Genomic DNA, 23,183 nt, shown 5'->3' on the forward strand with positions numbered 1-23,183 from the left:
TTTTGATATGTTACATGTTATTTCTTCTCATAGAGGAAGCCAAACCTTTCTTAGTATTTTTCATTTCATGGCTTCATGAATAAGGTTAGGAAATGTCTGTCAGCATAACCTCCTCCTTTCACAAACTTTCAAGCTTTCGGAAAAGTTGCAATTTAGTATGACGGTTTTAATATTCAGTCTCATCCTGGAGATTAATCTTGAGCTAAAAGAAAAATGATCCATCCTTTACTTTCACGTTCAGTCTTTCTGACTAAAAAATATTTTCGTGACATTTTTCTATCAAAGCAGAATTATTTTGAGAAACAGCAGAATTCCTGAAAACTTGGAGTCAGGCAAGTGAACAAAAGATGATTTTATTTATTTCATTCAAACTACTGTTCCCTGCCAGTTTTTTTCAGGCTTCAAATGTTTGGAAAAACGTTTCCATGAAGCAACATTACAAAGCAAGGGAAAGCATGCTCATCAAATTGAAATACTGTTTTTTGCTTGTTTGTTTTTCCATTTCTTTCCCTTGTTTAGCCTCTTCTGCCTGCACAGCTAAAATACCGGCCCCAAGGCTGGTACCAACAGGACCCTGACGAAGGGTTGGATATTAGGAAACATTTTTCCTTAGCAAGAGTGGTGATGCAGTGGCACCGGCTGCCCAGGGAGGTGGTGCAGTCACCGTCCCTGGAGGTGTTCAAGAACCGTGGAGATGTGGCACTGAGGGACATGGTCAGTGGGCACAGTGGGGATGGGTTGGGGGTTGGACTGGATGATATTAGAGGTCTTCTCCAACCGTAATGACTGTTTGATTCTAAGGAGTGTCCCTGCCCAAACTTTGATACTGTTAATGCCTTCTACTTCATGGTTTTGATATTACCTCTGCCAAAGCTGCAGCAGAGACCAAGATCTCTCTTCATTCATCTTGTTTAAAACAATACAGGAAATCTATCATATTTAAGGCACTATGAGAAACCCGCTCACCTGCAGAAAGATGCTTCACATGGGATCAGATCATTTTTCAGCTAGGACTGGTTCTATTCTGCTGGCAGCAGAAAATGTCACTGACATTACCCACAGTTTGGCAGCATTTCCTACTCAAGATTACCACCTCATAAGACCTCTTGGCACACACGAGAGGATAGAGCCTGTGCAAGCTCCAGACATCCCTTCACTGCCATTGTTAATGACAAACAGACACAAACAAGTGTGCGTTATGGTCTTACACAACAGCAACCTGGAACAAGCTGAGGAGAACAGGGTTTTAGGAATCATAGGATGGCTTAGGTTGGAAGGGACCTTAAAGCCCATCCAGTGTCCACCCCCCTGCTTTTGGCAGGGTTGCCTACTACTAGATCAGGCTGCCCAGGGCCCCATCCAGCTTGCCTTGGCACACATCCAGGGATGGGGCATGCACAAGTTTTGAACAGGTTGCCTGGAAAACCTGTTTTAATCTTCAACTCCATGGAAAAAAAAATGTTACTATGAGCTCCAGAAATGTTTTTGTGGCTTCCTGCGGAACACCTGTATTCTTAGTGAGGAAACCCCTACTGCTGAGTCATCCCCGATTATCCATGTCTTGCTTTATCACAACCAACATTTGCACAGAAGCACTTAAAAGCTTAAAAGATTTTCTTCCGTACAGAAAAGTTGGCAGGGAAGAGTGCGCTAATTTGTGTGAAGTTAAAAATGCATAGACTTTCCTTATCCTGTAGCAAATCTGGAAGGAGAGAGGCTTGCTTTTTGCATTAGTTAGCATGTGACAACTCAGTGGTAAGCAGTTTGGCTCTGAGGATGAGCATACAGTTGCCATAGTGGACTTCCAGACCTTGACAGGAGCCAATATGTAAGCTAAGGCTACTAAAAGCCAGCACTTGCTGTTTTACACATCAGGACAACAGCATGTCACTCAACACCTCTGGAGTCGGAGTTTCAGTTTGACAGCTCCTGGTCAGGAATGACTGCAACCAGTTTGCAAACAACTTCCGGACAGTTACCGTGAGGTTACATTGCACTGTCAGAATTATCTTTGCTTTAACAACAACAAAAAAATTGCCAATGCTGCTGTTAGGCTAACTGCTGTCTCTGCAAAGCGTTCTTGCAATTTCTATAGCCATTCTGGGGATGGGGTCACAGAGACAGAGGTGACAAGGAGAGCTGTGGCATCTAACAACCTAGGAAATGGCAAGGGTAGATTATAGGTGAGCTATCAGCATGCTTTGACAGGACAGAAAAGCAATCCACAAGCACCTTTGAAAATGGTATAAAACACAGCCCCTGGGTAGAAACAAAGGCCTTCCTCCATGTATGAAGTACTCTAAATGGCTGAAGGTGCTGGCTGTATGTAAGGGTGAAATGAAGGTAGATGGAGGATCACATTTGCAGTCTTCCAGGGCTCAAAATCTACCAGCAGAAAGGGAAAATCCACAGCTGTGTAGTGGGATCTGATGCAGTTATTGTGAGTCCCACAAGCTGACGAGATGCAGAAATCTGTGGTTGGTTTGTTGTTGTTGTTGTTGCTGTTACTTCATAAGGAAACTCTCCAAGGACCCTGGTTTACCTGTGCCATTTTGCAGCGCCTGCATTTGACATACTCTTCCGCTTGGTTGCAAGACATTCTATTATGTGCTTATTAAATAATTAGCCCTGTGAGCTGTCTGTAAAGCAGTTAGATACAGTTTTGTTTTTTCTTTCCAGACCATCAGCTATTTTTCCGTATGCACAGCACCTCAAGCTGTCAGATACCTGGCAAACAATGCACTGCTGCAGATGTAGGAGACAAAATCCTTGTGTGAGGCTCTATCGTGCTGACCAGCAGGGATGAGTTGACAAGGGTCACACGTTGTGCGTGCAACACAAAGCCACACTTCACCTCCATATTCACTGCCTCTCTTTTTCTCTCCCCAGAGCTGCAGAAAACCATGGGCATTGCTGCCATGCAAAAGACCCTGCTCCAATTTGCTTTCTGCTGTGACTTTCCACTGAGAGCAAACCACGTACGAGCACTGCAGATGCTGTATGAGAGTCCATCGGCTCAGAAGTCTTTGTGCCAGAGCCCTTGGCACAATGTCAGGCCCAAGAGGAACTGGCTGTGCCTGTAAGTCTCTTTACAGATAAAGAACCTGCTTTGCTATTGCTGCTGTCAATACAAAGGAATCGGGAGTTTCATTCTGTTCTGAAAAGGCTGATTTTTCATGCAAAAGCACAACAGCTAAGAACAGACACAGAAAATAACTAGTAAATACACATGATCACTGTCTGCTGTAGTTTTGTAGTTCTTCTTTACAGATTCAGCTAGTACCAAGCTCCCAGCAGCAATGTGAACTGTTAGTGTACATTGTTGAGTAATTAAAAGATGGACATATTGCAAAGCCTCAGGTTGCACAGAATCGTAGGGGTTGGAAGGGACCTCTGGAGATCCAGTCTCCATTAATGCAGGCTTCCTGCAGTAGGTTTCTTAAGAGCATTTGAATTCACAGCATTTACAGCAAAGCAGACCGAGCACTGGTATATGAATTTGTTGCAGGCTAAGCATGGGGCTGCCGAAGTAGGAGGAACCACAAGCTTGACCTTAGAATATTTCATTTAGAGCTCTTCCTTAGCAGACTAACACCCATTTAAAATTAAATTACCAGGAATCCTACAGACAGGCCTGGCATGTCCCCTGTGGCATGAATCCATGCCAGGCTGGATTCAAGGGGCTGCTGCGCAGACCTGTTAACCTATTGAATCAGGAGACAAGCTGGGCTCCTCAGGCCCATGCCTTAAGTTAGTAGTGCTGAGATGCTGATAAAGGAGGAGTCAGGTGTCTTTACTAGATAAATGCTTAATGGGTGTTTCAATAATGTGCTGTATATCGCCAAAGGGCAAGTTCTGAGCCAAAAGTTAATTGTTTCCTACTTGGTGCTCTTTAGACTTTGTGAGAGAAGATTTTCAACATTGATAGATTCTTACCTGGAAACACTTTTCTAGCTCTCTACTGAGAAACGCTACCCAAGAAGGCAAAATCTTCAGCAGCAGCATGTCCCTCCTTTTCAATAGTTCTGTCAGCTTGGTCCTAAAGAAGCTGAAGTACGGTTTACTTGTCTCCCTCCTGAAATCCAAGGACTGATAGCAACAATACAGGACAATATGAAAGTTTCTTACTAACTACTTAAAACAACAGAACAAGCAGAAAGTCATTAGTAAGACTACTAAAACACACAAATTAAATTATGTATTTCTCCCCTGAGGAAAATGGGAGATTGAGCACCACTATTCCATAGGCAGAGACCATCTGGCTAGAATTTTGAAAATAGTAGCAATTGTATTAGTGTGGACCAGGCATTTGGCCAGAGGGTGCTTACCAAAAACTGAAGCCCTCAGGGGACTCAGCAGCAGCTGACCTGGAGGCTGAGCTCAGAAACAATACAAACCAACAGGAAAATACACAGCATCAGTCAGAAGAAGCTTGGTTTGGGCTGAATAATACCAGCATGTTTATGTCCTTGAGTAGAAATGTTGGAATAAAACACTAAAAACTAAATCCTCTAAAATCTAAAAATGATAGTAACATTTTATGGGAGAAAAGGATTAGAGAGATTTTAATTCAGTTATTTTTAAATGCCTCATTCAGACATTTTTAGCCTAGGAATTAATAAAATATGGCTCTTCACACCATCCAGCCCAGGAGGCTGTGTTTTGTACCCTTCCTACATAGATGGTGGATAGAAGCCAAATCAAAGTGTCTAAATCAGTCATCTTCTCTGTATCAGCCTGGGAAAGAAACACTCTCTTCCTTTAACATAGAAGCATTAAGGTTGGAAAAGACCACTAAGACCATCCAATCCAACCACCAACCCAACACCACCATGTCCACTAGCCATGTCCCTCAGTGCCACATCTACCTTTTAACATGGACTTGCATGCTTAAGGTTGGGCTTTGTGAATATCCCTCTAAATGTCTGACATCAGAAATCCACAGGGAATGAAAGTCGTGCTTCAGTTGGTGCATGGCATAAATTTGGTGATTAACAGACTTCTCAGAAAAGGTATGCAGGATCCCAAGCTGGAGGTAAGCAGAAAGTGCACCTGAGCTTTCAGCTCCTAAAAAACCTTCCAGTAGCAGAGAACTCCCACGAGACTTAAGATGAGTTACTGCCCTGTTCTCAGAGCAGTAGGTATATATACACCTGCCACAGAGCAAAGGATAAGGCTGCCCTTCCAAAGTTAACCATCACACAAGTTTATTTTTATCCTGAAAACACATGCATACATCTCTGTTACCCCCCGCACGTTTACTGTCACTCCTTAGTGGGCAGCCACGATCAAAATCTGGTCTTTCATTTTCAGCACATAGTCCAATTAACCATAAATAAATATATAAAATAAAAACCTATTTTGAGAGCTCATTTTTAAAGATGAATACTTACAGGTTTTTTTCCAAAGTAAATGATTGGATTAGGTTTAATTCATCTACATCAAAGTCCATGACAGTTGCTATATGAGAGACAAACACAATTATCTTTACAACGAGAATAAATGTATAATGAAATCCTCGCTTTCCCTCTTTAAAGTAACACACTCCACAATAAGCACAGATTTTGGCAAAGCAACGTTCCCCTGCCACACAGCACATGTTTAATGAAGTTACTCCTCAGCTGTTTGTTGCTTAACTGAGCCAAAACGAGATGAGCTAACGGAATTGCTAAGCACTCCTCATCCATTAAAGTGGAAGCCTCTTATGAAAGAAAACACATTATAGTTCCAATCTAAAAAGTTTGTCAGCTTATGGAAAGGATGACCGTTCTGTCTTTTCACAAAGCAGTGACAGCAGGAGGCGATTGCCCTAAGGAATTAAGAGGGATTTATGGTCAGCTCTCCCATCAGGATTGCTCAGACCAGATGGATTTGCACAACCTTGGGATCTCTCCCTTTGCCTTGCTGCATCCCGGCCATCACCAGCTTTGGCATGGGTGCCCTGAAAGAAAGCCAATGGCACTTGTGTACCCTGCAATTAATAAGCAAGGTTTTAATTTACCTATTAAAAAATTACAATCTAGAAAGCAGATAAAAAGCCATTTTATTAACTAAATGGAGTATTTACTCAGGGTTGAATAAATGACCCCAAAATTACACAGTCCATCTGAATTCAGAAGGGAAGCCTTTTAGTTTCAGAAAAAAAAAAAATCAAGACCTTTTTGCATGGAAAATCATGTCATTGGAACAGTATGCACTGCAAAATGGAGCTTTAATAGTCAATAAAGGCAGAAAAAGGCAGCGCTTGCTACCTCATAGCTAGCAGGTTTTCAAATTATGGAATTCATCTGTCACACTCCACTTAGCATATCTGTATCACTTCACCACGTAATGCCACCATCAGATAGTTATTTTAATAGTAAAAAAGTAAATGAATAGTGTAAAGGGTAATAGAATGGGGGGAAAAAAAAGAGACAAGAATTAAATCAAGATTTTATCTCGTCTTTTTTTTTCCTCTGACACTGAAGGCTGAAGATTCCTCTTTAACTTGTCTTTATATGGGGAGGAATGTAAAAAAGGAGAGATGTATTTAACAGGGCGATTTACTCAGTACAAGAGAAATCCTCAAGGTTATTTTGGTGGCAGGTGTCCAGAGGTGCTTGCATTGCAAAAGAGTAGGTGAGCATGGAAGAGTTTACTGCATGAGTACATGATTTGCAGAAGGCAAACCGACCGTGGTTTGATCTTCAGAACGACCTGGGACATGTCCCTAAAAGTCAGACTGCATTTTTACAGCCCTAACTCCCTCTGATATATGTAGCCTACACATAAAATCTGCCCCCTTATATACTGCTGCTGTGTACACGGTGCCACATTTACTAACCCCAGCCTACTGGAAAAGACTCCTATGTGTTCTTCACATCTTCCCATGCCGTTTCGCAAAGGGTACCTATTGCATAAGAGATAATCTGAATTTTTCAGATCTTCTGTTCATTATTTAATAGAACAAGAGAGTGTACATTCAGGGAATATAAAAATGTTTTATTCACTATCTTCAGCTGACTCTTATTTTTCCTCTATCCTAGTAATGGAGCTAATACATTTGTACATTTATACTCAATATAGTATTCCATGCTCCACCTGCAGATGTATCTTTTTGTCTTTGAACTATCTATGAAATGCATTAAATAATCACCATAAGCCATCTTTTGTTGATAACTTTTTCATTTTACTGCCCTGAATTATTCATACAAATCCAACACCATATCACTATATTATTACAGGAAAGCAATTAAGGTGGACTGTATAATTTGGAGAAAATGGAATTTCTTCTGTTGCATACAGTAGGGAATGGAAACCACCTATTTAGGTCACAGTCAGAAAATATTGTTCAGAAGTTGAGGATGGGGTAGAGGAGTTGATATTTTAGTAGGGAAGGACAAACGGTGACATGGAGACGTGCTCTTGCCTTCAGCTTTAGAGCAGTTATACCTCAAGGCCTTATCTAATTGGGATGCAGCCACTTCAAAATGAAGAGATTAGCGAAGGCATCATCAACAGCCTCCCACAACACCTAGTTTAATTAAGCTGCGTTGAACCAACTGCACCTTGAGCTTCTTAAAACTTTGTTTGCTTAGTATGAATTATTTTCATCATTTGTGATTTCATTCTTTCACAGATGGAAAAGACAGCACACAAGGATTCCGCAGCATTGGTTAACAAAGATCTCACCCTACTGCCTTTGGTTAAGTTTAAAGAGAACACCAGCTTTAATACTGAACATTGCACAGCCACTTGTACTTCCATCCTTCACTTTATCACACCATGACTATGCACTTAAAGGAGTATTGCAAGGCAAAGTGGAAAAGAGACCACTCAGATGTCTCCGAAATAGCCCTTGAACTTAGGCACAACCCTAAGTACAAAAGCTACTTTGGTTCAGCCACTGTGCATCTAAAGATGAGCACAATTAAAACATTCAGAACAAGCAAAACTCCCTTAATAGAGAAAATACAGACAGAATTTCAGGAGCCAAAGCATTCACCATGTCTCATGACCCATGAAGAGCCAGTGGTAATGTAATATACTTGACTCAAATCAGCCTGAGAATGAGCCAGCTGCCAGGCATGAGGGCACTAACAGCCTCTGATTGCCCTAATCAGCCCCTCCTGGGGCAGCCTCCACCCATGGATCTATAGAAACCCAAGTCTGAACCCTCCACTTCTTTTTGTGAGCTGTGTTGTAAAGGGACTGAGGTTAGCCCTGCTCTCTGCTGTACTTGAGGTGCTTGTCTTGGGAGCTGCTTCATTCCCCTCTGTCTGCCTGAAGGCCTCTGCATTGTTGGTGGGACTGGTTGATGTTACTTGCTCTCATGTACTGCTTGGCAGTGTGATTGCTATGAAGAAGCTGCTGTAACCTGTTTCACTCCTTATCCCCCTGATTGGAGCAGCTCTGTTTTTACTGCGCCCTGCTGTTGGACTCCTGTCACCCAAGTAAGTGCCCTGTACTAATTTTTTTCTTGTGTTGACTTGATGCCTCTTACAGGGTATCTATGTGTGTGTGTCAGAGCGCTATTTATGGTCTCTGCGTTGCTTGACAAAGATAGAGAGACTTGGGTTGCTTTGTGAGGGTTCCTAGAACCTGAGTATCCCTGGACTGCAGGATGGCAAAGCAGGGGCTTTAAGAGGAACCACCAATGCTGAAAAAGTCTTGAGTAAATACATACCTTTAGAGAAAAGGAGGATGTTTAAATGAAGGTCTTGTTCTGTTTATGTGCTGATATTTCTCTCTGGGAAAGACAAGTAACGGGAAAAGATTCTTTGGAAGGTGTGATGATCTCTGGTTTTGTGTTCTTCCTTGTGCTTACTTTGCTTTAGGAGTATGAGACAGTCTGACAGATCTGATGGAGCGCTGATTCCATCTCCTGGTCTCAGAAAGGAAAGTCAGAATTTAAGTTAGACCTTATTGCCACAGTGAAGCTCGCTAAGTCTCTTTCTCCTAAATATCAAAGCAGAGCCATAAGGAACTATAAAGAAAAAATATGTGAACTGTGTTTTTCCCCTAGAGTTTAAATGTGAAGTTGTACAAAGATTGGAAACTAATTAAACTGGTTGTGTGAATTTAGTTTAGGACCTTGGGTCCTAGGAGAAAATTTGACTTGTGTCGCTCTGAATTCAATTACATTTTCACACTGACTGACACAAGCAGACTTTGCTTCTTGTTGTCTTGCCCAAGTAACCATTTTCTGACTTTTCTCTTAAAACTAAGCTTCTACAGTGATGCAACAAATAACTTGTTTGAGTAGGTGTATGTCTGAAGGGTCTTAACTGAGTATCACATCATTTATTAAACTAACTGGAGATTCTGAAAGATGATGTTTTTTCTAAGCAGGAGAGGTATTTTAACATTTAATAAATACACTGTGGGAAATGTCTAGCTGATGGTCAGTCTTTGTTGCTGAACTGCAGTCAAGTCCTAGATGTGTCGTGCTGCTCTACAGAAGGATCACATGCAGAGTTCTTTTTCCCTGACTTGCTTGCTCAGCTTCAAAATTTAAGGTGCTGTTAAATAGGATCTCTTACAGTAAGTGTTGCTGGGGTTTTCAAACAGCTTTAAAAAGCTACCTCCCACCAACTCAAAGGGAGGAGATGCTTGTATCTGTAGATAAAGTCATCTGTGTCAGGGCAAGAAAAAGAGGATGGAGTGCACTGTTTTTAAGTGAACCAGGAAGATGGTCTTAACTAACTGGAAAAGCACTAGAATATTTTGGTATGATACTAAAATTGCTTTTGTACTGTGAGAGGGCTAGCTTATTGCATTTTTTACTTGAGGGGAGTGAAATATGGGAAAGGTGATCTGAAAATGTTATCTTGCTATCTTGATGTGTTTTGTAATGGATGATTTTGTCTTCATCTTGTAAGATGACTTTGAGAATCCCCTTCATTGCTATGGCATGCAAGTGTAGCTGGAAGAGCACTTGAAACTATCCAAGGTTTCTGATAGGAATTACCTTCTGCTTGTCTGACTCTTTCCACTCTTTCATATTTCTTATGGATTCCTGGTGACTTCTGTAATGGAAATTGCATGTGGCATGTCTTTCACACTCATGGGTTTATCAAGGTCAAGCTAACAAGTTCTCTTTTCCCAGCTTTTGACTTCATGTGACAACCTGTAGTAAGTCTTAGTCACTTCAGGCAGATGACTAGATGCATCCCACAAGACCAGGGATGCTTTGTTAGAGTGATAAAGTGGCTGTCAGACTGCTGGTGTTAAGTGCTGCTCAAAATACCCAAAAAATAATGGGGAACTGACACAAGAATTACGATAAAAGGGGAAAGGAAACTTCAGGTTGGACCCAAGCACTGCTAGGAGCTTGGTCACCTTATAAGGAGAACTGTACAATTCATTTGACTCAATGTCCAAATGGAGATCAGTGGTGTCCCTCAGAGATCAGTGCTGGGACTGATGCTTTTTAGTATCTTCATCATTGTGGGATTGAGTGCCCCTGCAGCAAGTTTGCAAATGACACCAAGCTGTGTGGTGTGGTCAACATACCTGAGGGACTTGATGCCATCCACAGGGACCTAAACAGGCTGGAGCAGTGGGCCCAGGTGAATCTCATGAGGTTCAACAAAGCCAAGTGTAAGGTCATGCACCTGGGTTCTGACAACTCCCATTATCAGTACAAGCTGGGGAATGTAAGGAAGGAGCACAGCTCTGCTGAAAAGGACTTTAGGGTATTTAAGTTCCTGTTCCTTAGCAGTATAGAAAGAAGTTAAAAGGCTTTATCAACTTGCAGGCTGTTCTCTCCCCCCCCGCAAAAAAATCTGTACTTCCTGTTCAATCTTTATCCTAAATCTTTATTAAGACTGTTCCCTTTCCTTTATGAAAGCTCAAGTAAATGCTCTCTTAGATACATTTCAAGAAAAATTCCTGTTTTGACTATTATGACAAAGACTTTACAGTTTCTTGTTTGCATCATTCTTTCTCCTTTGGATAGTTTAGATCAAATCAGCATAAAGATATTTCCCTTGTTTCTGGAAATTACTCCAGTTTGCCTTTACACTGAAATGTACAGCAACAAAATAAGCTCTACTTTGAAAGACTAAAGCTTCTAAGACCCATTTGTAAATGTCAGGTATCTGCAGATGATGTTGATGAACACAAGTACACAAAAATAAGCAGAAAGGCCAGAAAGAAAGGAGGCAGAGAGGACAGGCTAACAATACCAAAATAGCCTTCAAAGATCAAGAGGTTGAAGCTGAGACAGATGAATAACAATGGAACTATAAGTTGCTAGTGCAAAACAAGAAGAGAAATGGAGGCTATAAAGATGACAGTGACCCTCTTTTAAATTCCCTAGCTCTCAGAGTAGATTCTACTTGCAGTGTGTTGCTTTTATTCCCGTGCCAGTATTAGATACAGAGCAGAGGTGGCTCCTGAGTTTTCAGATGGAGTACAGGGAGGATGGTCACAGAGCAAAGCAATCTGTTTCTCCTGTCCTAAACTATCCTCCAATCTACCACAGAACTTGCTTTTACTCTGCTCAGTCAATGCCAGCAGTAGTACTCAAGGACTAAATTCTCACTTAATTGAGGAAGGCTGTAGGGCTTTACTGCTGTAATTGTTTAGCAGTTATTTTTCCTGAAGCTGCAATTATCACTGTCAATGCAATTCACTGGGTAATGGAGGAAGTCAGAGAAGTGTATGCTTCAAAAACTCTCAGGTGCTACTTATTAATGGCATTTATTTATGATGTTCCTACTCTGCTCCTCTGTTGTTCCAGGCAGAATTCAGAGTTCACCTTGGTTTAGACCACTAGCACATCTTTCATCTATGCATTTGAAGGAGTGAGTATTGGTGGATGAGGAAACAAATGCACAAGTTAAATAAGTGTAATTACAAAACAAAAGCAAGAAGTTTTAATTTCTTGGATCTAACACTGACAGGCATGTAGAACTGTTAGCAAATCCATGCTGGATTAGGTAAAGCTAAACCAGAAATGCCTGTGGGATTTAGGTCTCACCAAATCCAAGAGTTATTTGGCACTCAGTAATTTATACTGCTTCCATTTTTTCCCCTTTGTTCTCATCTGGAACATCGATCCAAGCCCTTGACTAGCAGCTGCTCCTAGGACAGGCACTCTGCACATTTCACCACAATCTCTGAGACCTTCTAATTTCAGAATCTAGTCAGTTATACTTTCCATTAAAATTCTGTGTATAAAGAGCTAATAAATGTTTCAGTACATTCTTCATAAAGTCATAAAATCAAACAGACCAGCAGGCTGTTTCTGTCTGTGGCCTGTAACCATCTGCAACATTCACTGATGTATTTACAACCACCTATAGGTAAGTGGCATACGCGGTATCCCCTCACGCTTGTATTAACCTCCTACAGCCCCTTGCAGAACGTTTCTCTGATACCAAGTTGGATCATAATTCTATTACTCAGAGGGTATGAATTTCCATTTTCTCTCTAGAAAACAGAAGATGTCTTTGTTTTTAGTAGCAGTTTATTGCTTTGTTGCTTCTGAACTGGAAGGACAGAAGAAAATTCTGTGCAGTGCATGAACATGTGCACTGCATAAACCTGCTACAAACATTCTGATAAAGATGAAAATACTGGGTAAGGAGTGTTTGCAACCTGTTAAAAAGGTTCAGTGGTGCAAAGGCAAATCTGTTACTAAATTTGCTGAAAAGAAAGAAAGAGTAGTGAGTTACCCAAGTAATTTCTGGGATTAGATTTGTAAAATACAGAGCTTTCCTGGTATAATTATTATGTACACCCTCTAATGCTCACTTAATACTGCAGTGTTAGATTCATGTAATAAACAGGTACATTCATGATGTAAAACAACTGTGGACAGAACTTGCTTGATGATTTGTGTTGATTTGAGGCTACTTTATGCTTATGCAAGGGTGCCATCAAGTGGTACAGGAGGAGAACTTGGTAAAGAACTGATCCTCTGGCTTAGATCTATTAAATAGAAGAGACAGTCTCATTAAGTGCCACTTTTTTAAAAACTGTAAATAACAAGGGACAAATATTGATAAACACCGCTGTAACACTGTGAGATCCTCCATACTTATTCCATTGCTTCTGGCCATGCTGGAGCTGATAAGCTTAGAAATGTCTAATTGGGGATTAATTTGGGGGATCTAGCAAAGAACATAGCTTCCATCAAGAAGCTATCTCAGCATCTCAAACTTTAGTACATTAATCCATATGTTACTTTGAGGAAAGATTTTACTGTTGTTTAGGTTTTTTTGTAGTTTTTGTTTTTTAATACCAAGGTAACCTGAGCACACACAAAGCAAAGAGCTGTTTAGGCTCTTTTATGCACGGTAAAATTACTACAAGTTGCCTGCCCCTAAGTGTCATTACAAGTATGATCCTAGGTGGTCAGAACATATGGGAAGTCTGCATCAGTGCACAGCATCACAGCTTCTCCAGCTCTAGATGAGTGGATGGTAAGACCAAGAGCAGCACACAGCAGATCTGCTAGTTCTAAGGCTTGTCTGGCTTACATAAGCTTTTAGCTTTTATATATATGTATATAAATATACATGCACCTATATAAATGCACAAACATAGTGCTTATGAAAGACCACTGCATGTTCAGTTCTGGTAGAGCTAAGTAGCAGATACCACCCTATGCAGAGCTTACTGCTGGTAATTGCCCTTGCTCCAGATTTTTACAGCATTTGTGTGATGCAGCTGAGATCAATGCAGCACAATTTTAATTGATTTCCTTTTGCCCCATCTTAATTGGAACTTTCTGGTATTTGCTGAACAAAACTGTAAAACTCTTGAGAGCGAGCATTCAGCATTTTAATACAGCCCTGCACCATGAATAGCAAGTCTACTTTGCTAACATTCGAGAGTCCTTAAAAGGACTGAGACAAAGATACCTTCCAGACACAAGGCGTGTTTCTATTAGGTAACCTTGAACTCTACTCTCAAGTTTTTCCCTGCTTTATACCTGTTGTAAAACACATGTCAACACTGCCTGCTTCCTTTGATGACAAAAACTAATGTTATGCAGTGAGATGAATAGTGTGGTTATTGGGTAATCCCAGCTGTATTCAAGCAGATGTTTCAAGTAACAGAATAGGGAAATGCCAAGGAAGGAGAACAGTAAGAGCAATAACTGACAGACTCCAAAAGAGTGGTGATGCATTGGCACAGGCTGCCCAGGGAGGTGGTGCACTCACTGCCTCTCGAGGTGTTCAAGAGACATGGAGACATGGCACTGAGAGATGTTTAGTAGGCATTATTGGTGGTAGAGGGACAGCTGGACTATATCATGGTTGTCCAACCTTTTGGCTTGCCTGGGGCACACTGAGCGAGCAGGAATTGTCTTGGGCCACATATAAAATATATATTGAATTTAAGGTATGTAAGTAACAAAACTTAATGTATTTTTATTAAAACAGAGCAACAAAAACATGAAACTAGTGGGATGATTGACCTTGTTTCTGTGAAACAAATTAATCAGGTTGTTTTGGTGGCAATGGTTGCAATTCTTGGTGAGTTCTGGGCAGGTATTTGTCAGATTCTTGATGAGATATTATTCTTCCTGTGCATCATCCCTGACAACAATTGTTCACAAATGTAAGTACTGCTAAAAAGTAATGACATGAATAAAGCATGACTGTGAAGCAAGGGATATTTTTTCTGGTAAGATAGGTTATAAAACACTCCGGTAAACTGGGATGACCAAATTTTTCTTTGAGATGAATGTCTGATTGCAACTCTATATGTTCCATTTGATAATCTGCAAGACGTATTTATGTTGAGTGAAAATGGAGTTGCAAATATACCAAAAATTGATTATTTTTTTGAAGTCTTGAAATGCATTCAGAAATTCCTCTATCAAAACAAAAAGCATGGCTGCATATTTGTCACTGTTCACAGGACTGTGTTGAGCCAATGTATCAAAATGCATAACATTATTTGCCATAACTTGAGCTTGCCATAACTTAAGTTTCACTTCAAATGCTGTTACTGTCTGAAACACAGCACAGATAAGATGATTTTCACCTTGAAGACACACATTTAACTCATTTAAGTGAGCAGTCAAATCCACCAAGAATACCAAATCTGTAAGCCGTTTTTAATCTTCATGTTCTGGCACAGATTTTACTCCAGATTACATAACGGACTTGATTTCATTTTGCAAAACATAAGACCTTTTAAAATAGAGTTCATTTCACTTTTAGCATAAATAAAGTTTTTGTTGGGATAACATAATTTTTGCAGTTCTGCTGTTAAGTCTTTCCTTTATTCATCAAATTTGGCAGTGTGTTTCTGCATGTTTCTTTTCAAATTGTAATCTTCGAAAGCTGATGTTATTTCCTTGCAAATTCAGCTTACTACCATATTATTTGCCTTGACAAAAAAGCACTCATCTATCCATTTTTTGTTAACACTCTTCCATCATCCAAGACTTTTTCCCTTTTTGGGTTCCATTTTCTTTTGAGACTGCATTAGGCAGCTTGAAGTATTAGTGTCGGCAGTCACTGCGTTTTGCTCAACAAGCGGCACAAGCACATGCCACGTGAAATACATGCAGGCTTCGAGGCAACTGAGTGTGTGATACGAGTGCAAGAGGAAGAATCAGCAACGCAGTGCACCCTCCCGGGTCCTGGGGCTGGGATGGGATGGGCTGCCCGGTGGGGCAGAGCTGCTGCCACGATGATGTGGCAGCATGGGGTGGCTGAACTGCAAGTGGTGCTGGGCTGCATGCAGCCTGTGGGCCATGGGTTGGACGTGCCTGCCGTAAGACTCGTGCTCCATGCCCTTCACCAGCTTCCTTGCCCTTCTTTGGATGTGCTTCAGGGACTCAAGGAGATTCTTGTAGGGACGGGCCCAAAACTGAACAGAGTACCTGAGGTGCTGAGTACAGACAGATGATCTCCTCCCTGCTCCTGCTGGCTTCACCCTTTCTGGTACAAGCCAGGATGCCATTGGTCTTCTTGGCCCCTGGTGGCTCATGTTCAGTCGGCTGCCAACTAACATCCCCAGATCCTTTCCCTCTGTGCAGCTTTCCAGCCACTCTGCCCCAAGCCTGTAGCGATGCATGGGGTTGTAACCAAAATGCAGGATTCGGCACTCAGCCTTGTTAAAGCTCATCCCCCTGGCCTCAGCCCACTGACCCAGCCTATGCAGATCCCTCTGTAAGGCCTTCCTAACCTCAAGTAGATCCAACACTTCCTCCCAACTTGGTGTCACCCGCAAGTGTAGCGAGGGTGCATTCAACTCCCTTGTCCTGGTGATTGAACACAAAGACACCTGGAGGACCACTGGGTATGCAGAAAGATGCTGTGAAGCCCCTGGGTTGAATAGAAAGGGTTTTGGAGGCCTCTGGGGCACCAAAATGAACTTGGGAGTCCTGTATGGAGCAGATGAGGACTCTGGAAATGCGTGGGATGCACTGAATGGCATGTGGAAGTGCCTGGACAGAACAAAAAAAATAAATGACGGGTCATTGGTGAGCACAGGAAAACACTCTGAGAACCCTGAGGCCAAAGGGAAAAGCACTTGGAGATCCCTGAGTGTGAAATGAAAGCAGTCAGAGGTGTGTTGGGCAAGCAAAATGAATTTGGAGGAACTTGTGTTGAACTGCAAGGCATTTGAGAGACAACTGCTAAGCACAGAAAGGCAACTGGAGGCCCCTCTGGTGCACCAAACTCATGATATTGTGCTTTTCCCTGGTGTTTGTCATGTTTAAGGCCCAGGCTCATCAAACACCCACTGTGAGTTCCCTGGGTGGAGAAAAACCTGTGGGTTTCACCTGCCAGCAGAGCCATTGCTCAGGGAGAGCCTCTGGGAGGTGGTGAGTGAGGGCTCACCTCTTCTGACTCCATCTCTTGTTCTTTCTTCTCTCTGCCTCTCCCACATGCCAGGCGCATCAGGTTTGGATGAAGAAAAAGCAGTAATGTCTAATGTTCAAGTTCCCACACTTTATTCACGTGGGCCCCTAGGATCTTTTCGTCCTGGTGTATCCAACCCCCTGCCCTGTAACCATGTACTACCATGGCTACAGCTGTGTCCCACTGTGCGACCCTGCCCCAAGACATGGGGTGAGTGCAGTGCTGTCAAACACTATGGCACTGTGCTTAATTTCTTAATTTAAAGAATTAAGAATTCTTAATTTAATAATTCTAATAAATGTAATAATTATTTAAGGAATTTAAATTTAAATTAAATTTAAGGAAATCATGCCAGTTTCCAAAGATTACAATTTGAAATGACATTTGTATGCCAAAACATGCTGCTAAATTTGATGTACATCAAGTAATACTTTGTGAAGACAAAATGGCAGAACTGAAAATGTCTCAACAAAATATTTAAAGTGAAAACTCAAATGCAGTCTGTCATAAAGGCTAGTTATGTAGTATCACATCTGACTGCTAAGAAATAAAAAATAAAAACCATACCCCTATGGTTTGTTAAGCGGTACACGGGAAGCAGGGCAGATATCGTGTCCTGATTTAAAGAAAATTGATTTTTCTAAAATCAGCTCTCCAGGCTATAGCCAGGGGAAATGAAGAAACTGGATTGTCTCTGGAAAAAAAAAAAAATATAGGAGAGTGAAGCTGCTAATTTCAAAGTTATGCTCTGGCAATAGACTGAAGTACTGACATTACAGATAAGGCTCCACTTGCCATTTTCACTTGTGGTATTGATAACTGATATAATGTCACTGAAGAAATGACTTCTTTGGTGCCACTGAAAGACAACAAAATCTCCGATTTGTACAAAGCAATAAGAAAATACATTAAAGGGATTTCCTTTAGACTTTGTCAGCATATCTGGTATATGTTGGTGCCCTGGTGATTGTAAAAAAAAAAAAAAAAAAAAAAAAAAAACACCTTAGGAAATTAATAGAAGATCATAGAATGGCTTGGGTTGGAAGGGGCCTCAAGGATTGCCAAGCTCCAACCCCCCTGCCACAGGCAGGGCTGCCAACCTCCACATCTAATACTAGGCCAGGCTGCCCAGGGCCCAAACCCGGCCTTGAACACCTCCAGGGATGGGGCATCCACAGCTTCTCTGAGCAGCCTGCGCCAGCACCTCACCGCTCTCATGATAACTTCACCCTGAAGAAGAAGCAGTTACCACAGCAGCTATCAGTTATCAAATTCATGTTTGATGAAATATCACTGCACCAGACAGCAAGAACATTCATGTGCAAAAGCTTTAAAAAATGGATAACGTCATGCAAATCGTCATCAAAGCTGTGAATTTCATAAAGTCCAGGGCACCGAACCGTCACCAATTCTAGGAGTTCCTTAAAAGAACGGATGCCCGCGCACTGCGGGCGGGGCGGGGCGGGGGCGGGGGCGAGGCGTGCGGCGGCGCCGGGCTGGAGTGCGTGAAGAGCAGCAAGCGCCGCGAGGCGAAGGGCGGCCCGGGCCCCGCCTCCCCGGTCGGCGTGTGCGTGTGCAAGAGCCGCTACTCGGTGTGCGGCAGCGACGGGCTCGCCTAAGGCAGCGGCCGGCAGCGTGCTCGCCCAGAGACGCGGCGAGCCCGCTGTCGGCCAGCGCGGTCGGTGTTCGCAGCACTTCTGACCAGGAGCTCCGTTTTCCCTTGCTTTTGCTTAGAGTCAGCACTCTGGAGACAAGTGGTTCTGCTGCCGAGCCTCCGCTCGGTATCCTGTTAGTGTGGGAGAATTCTTTGCTCCATGTACCCTGATAGCACGGCAGCAGGCCGTGTGGGCCACAGTGCGTGCAGTGCTAGGCTGCGGGTTGTCCACACCAGGACTAAATGAACCTCTTCTCCAGCCTTAATGATTCTATGATAATGCTCTCTAATATCCTGGAGTTTTATTCTCCTTATCAGCATTTATATGGAGCTGGAGACAGAAAAGCAGAAGAAGAGAGGAAATAGCACGACGATATCTCTGTCAAATAGATGAATCCTGCTTCCAGTGTTTAAAAGACTAAGGAAAAAATCAGGCTTTGCTGAGGCTCTTAACTGGCTTCTTCTGAGGTGTTGCTTCTCCCACGCTGCTCACAGACTTCCTGCCTAGATAAGCTTGAGTGACTGCAGTGCTGTTTGCAGGATAATTTGCTGCCTGGTCTTTTTTGTTGTTCACAGGACTGTTCTTAGAAAGCTACTTCCCAATAATGTATTATTGAAGCGATATGCTTGGAAGCATCTCTGTTTATGTATATGAACTTCTAGAATGGCCCTGAAGTGAGGCTAACAGTCTCTACAGCCAATGAAGCTACTGTGCAAGGACTCAGAGCATCAGGGCTAACGGGTTAGAAATCTGAATGGTGGAGAAGTGGAACCTCATAGTAGCAGGGTGGAAGTCGCCCACTTCTGCCTTAGAAAGAATGGAGATTAATTCAATTAAAATGTAATTTCATTTACCTTCTTTTCCTTTTATCTGCCCTTCGGTCGTTTTATTCCAACACACAAGGCCTCCCCAATTTTCAAACTGATTTTGTAACAATTAATTGAACAATTAACTGCAAACTCACTTAGTAATTATCAAGTGCATTAATTACGCAAGTATCTGCAGATCTAAGATATTAAATTGAGAATGTGGGTATAACAAGGCACTGCTTGGATATTACAGGATTCTGTTCAAGTTCTGCACTTGAACTAAATATTTGATAGGCAAATGGTTAGGATTAGATTTCCTTTCCCTGAACTCAGGTTCGTTTTGTCTGAACTGCATTGTAGAATAGACCTGGACAGGCTGGAGAGTTGGTCAGAGAGGAACCTCGTGAGGCTCAACAAGGGCAGTGCAGAATCCTGAACCTAGGGAATAACTATGTACACCAGTGCAAGCTGGGGGCTGACCTGCTGGAGAGGAGCCCTGCAGAGGAAGGACCTGGTGTCCCGGTGGACAACAGGTTGGCCATGAGCCAGCAGTGTGGTCCTGTGGCCAAGAAGACCAGTGGGATTCTGGGCTACATTAGATGGAGAGTTGGCCGCAGATCGAGGGAGGTGATCCTCCCCCTCTACTCTGCCCTGGTGAAGCCACATCTGGATTGCTGTGTCTGTTTCAGGGCTCCCATGTTCAAGGAAGATAGGGCTGTCCTACAGAGACAGTCCAGTAGAGGGCCACAAAGACGATCAGGGCCTGGAGCACCTCCTTTATGAGAAAAGGCTGGGACTGTTCAGCCTGCAGAAGAGAAGGCTGAGAGGGAATATTATCAATGCTCATAAGTATCTAATTGGGTGGGAGTCAAGTGAATGGGGCCAGGCTCTTCTTGGTGGTGCCCAGCAACAGAACAATGGGCACTGGGCACAAACTGGAATACAGGACGTTTCATATGAACATTACGGAAAAACTTCTTTACTTTGAGGCTGACAGACCATGCAAACAAGCTGCCCAGAGGGGCTGTGAAGTCTCTTCTGGAGGTATTCAAAAACACCTGGATGCTTTTCTGTGGAACCTGCTTTAGCATGGGAGTTGGATGTGACCAAGGAGGAGACTCCAAAGGAAGATCTGCCGATGGATGCGGATGAGATGGACGATGCCAAGATGCAGCTGCAGTGTGGTTTGTGGTTCTCAACAGGATACAGATGCAGATCCAAGTGGTGAATGCATTTTCTTGCTGCTTGTACAAAGGCCTGTGAGTCCATAAGCTTCATCCATAACTTCATGACTCCCCCAGAGTTCATCCTGGAGGCTTTGCTCTGCTCTGTGCTGTGTGTCCCTGCACTGGGACCCCCGCTGCATACGAGGATTGCTGAGCTTGCACCCCCATTGTACCAGGACCCAAAAAATTGTTCTGGGTCCCCAAGAACTGTACTGTAACCTCCCACTACACAACAAGAGCTGCCCACATTGTACTGGGAAGATTCCATTCCACACCAGGACCTCCCCTGCTATGGGTCACCCAAAACTGCTCTGAGATCCCACACAGAATGCAGAGGGAGCCCCGAGAACTACGTCCTTGAGCAAAAGCAGTCCCTTGAGTGGGTTTGCCTTCTCCTCATGGAGGTGCAACTCATATGCGTCCTTCTCAGCCAGTTGCCTGCGTGAACTATGGGGACCTCATCTTGTGTTCCATAGGAAGGTCTTTTGAGCAAGAAATATAAAGCTATGGCTGTAAGGCCAAAACACGAGTCACAGAGAGACACTAGAGGCCCCCCTACACCAATTCATCAGTTAATGAGTCCTCCCAAAGGAACAAAGGTGCTTCAAGCCCCAGAGCAAGGTAAAGAGACTCAAGGGAATGAAGGGTAGAGACTGCAATGTTGTCCTTCCTCTCCTTTTCTCATTTCAGGGGCCCACCAACATGTCACCAACCATGCATGTCAGAAAGCCCCTGTACTTTGCTGCCCAACAAGCATCAGGTCTTAAGACATTCTGTCCCAAAGGAATCTGGGGCCCCACACAGGAAATGCCTGCAAAGTGGCAGGAGGCAGAGGAAGAAAATCTTGGCCCAGGTAGGGAAAAAAGAAAGCAGACAGCTCCCTTTTTCTTGTTTCCCTGCTCCTGTAGGAAACCAACACAGCTCTTGAGTTAACCAGGCTGTGTAACTGGCCCTTGCTGTCAATGGCTGTATATTGGGCCACGAGGGGAGGGCCACCAAAATGGTGCCAGCGCTAAGGGGCTGCTGACCAGCAAGAAGTGGTGGAAGCCCTGGGGTGGGTGGTACTGAGGGGCTGGCAGTGCTTCTTCATTCAAGCCAAGCACCAAAGAGTGGCTTTTGTCAGTCAAATCAGAGATCTCCATGTGCCATTTTAAGCTTAACTAAATGGCACACTGCTAGGTTTTGAGTGTTTTGGAGCACAGCCCCTGGGGTTCCAACCCAGGCCCTTTATATAGAATCTTCCATAATCAAATAGCTGAAGCAAGGCTGTACGCTGACCATGAATATCACCACAAGTTTTCAGCAGTACCTCTAGTTCCAGAACAGACCAGCTAAGAAATATTTCCTATGACTTCATGCATGAGCCTCTAACTTCTTCTGTCATCTGAACATCATTACCAGGATGACATCCTCATACTTCCAGCAGCCGGGTGATAAAGCTGTCCACATTCAGCTCCCTGTCTGCCATTTTGTGGCCACCACACTCGGGGAAGAGGGAAGAAAGAGAGTGGGAAGAGGGCAGAATATGCATAGGACAACAGCTGTGTTTGGAAACCTGCTCTTGCCTGTGTCAGCAGAGACCCTGAGTGTGCCAAGACACTGATGCAATAGCGCTCTGCCCCACTGAGCGTGGGCACAGCACTGAAGATGTGCATTGGTCAGGGAGTGCCCAGGCACTGCTCCTGTGCTGGCACAGATCCTCCTCACTGAGCATTTTGGGGTACTGCCCACAGCCCCTGGGGCTCCAGCCCAGGCCCCAGGGGGAGGCAGCCCTGCAGCAAAGGGATGGCCATGGGAGCAGCAGGCTGAGAAATCCGTCTCCCCAGGCTATGCCTCCCTGCCAAGACCTTCCCCACTTGCTGGGTGCCCACAAAATCATTGTGACATGACAGAGCCATCAGTGACTGCACCGTGGGGCAGCTGGTGTGCTACCAGATACTGAGACTAGGGAAGGTGCAGCACAGCGCTCAACATGGGGATCTCCCATGTTGAAGGAGATGGAGGAAGGTGAGTGATACAGGTCAGGCCGGCCCAACGGTGCAAGACTGCTGCGACCAGAGGCCTGCGACTCATGTCTCTAATGCACGGGACAAGGAATACCAGCCCCTTTGGCCCCTGTCCCTTTCATCATGCCCCCTGCCCTGTCGTTTTCAGAAGATGAGCCATCCACCTCCAGCCTTCTCGGGGACTCACAGCTACAACAGGAATACCTACAGTATCTGTGAGGACCTATACCGGTTGGAAGCAAACGTCATCCTGATGCGGAAGGTCATAAGGAGACTGCTCCTAAGCTACCCAAAAGCTGGCAGGACCAACGGAAAGAAGAGAAAGTGGAGAGATGTGGAAGAGGAGGAGCGTCATTCTCCACCTGTGTACCCAACCAGAGCTCCGAAGAGCTTCTGGGAGGGAATCAGGATTGTTCTACGTGAATAAAGTGTGGGAACTTGAACATTAGACATTACTGCTTTGTCTTCATCCAAACCTGATGTGCCTGGCACGTGGGAGAGGCAGAGAGGAGAAAGAACAAGAGATGGAGTCAGAAGAGGTGAGCCCTCACTCACCACCTCCCAGAGGCTCTCCCTGAGCAATGGCTCTGCTGGCAGGTGAAACCCACAGGTTTTTCTCCACCCAGGGAACTCACAGTGGGTGTTTGATGAGCCTGGGCCTTAAACATGA

At 43.6% G+C, this 23,183-nt stretch overlaps 1 long non-coding RNA gene across 4 annotated transcripts in view; it reads left to right on the forward strand.

Annotated features, from left to right (window-relative positions):
- Nucleotides 1-14,796, forward strand: part of LOC110398367 — a 411,724-nt gene extending 396,928 nt beyond the window's left edge. For 3 of the 4 annotated variants that reach the window (XR_002438349.1, XR_002438348.1, XR_002438347.1), the window contains one exon: nt 2,890-7,610. This is a non-coding gene — a long non-coding RNA (uncharacterized LOC110398367). The other variant, XR_002438350.1, reaches the window with a different exon arrangement.

Source organism: Numida meleagris, chromosome 4, assembly GCF_002078875.1.
Source record: "Numida meleagris isolate 19003 breed g44 Domestic line chromosome 4, NumMel1.0, whole genome shotgun sequence".
Classification (NCBI taxonomy): Eukaryota; Metazoa; Chordata; class Aves; order Galliformes; family Numididae; genus Numida; species Numida meleagris.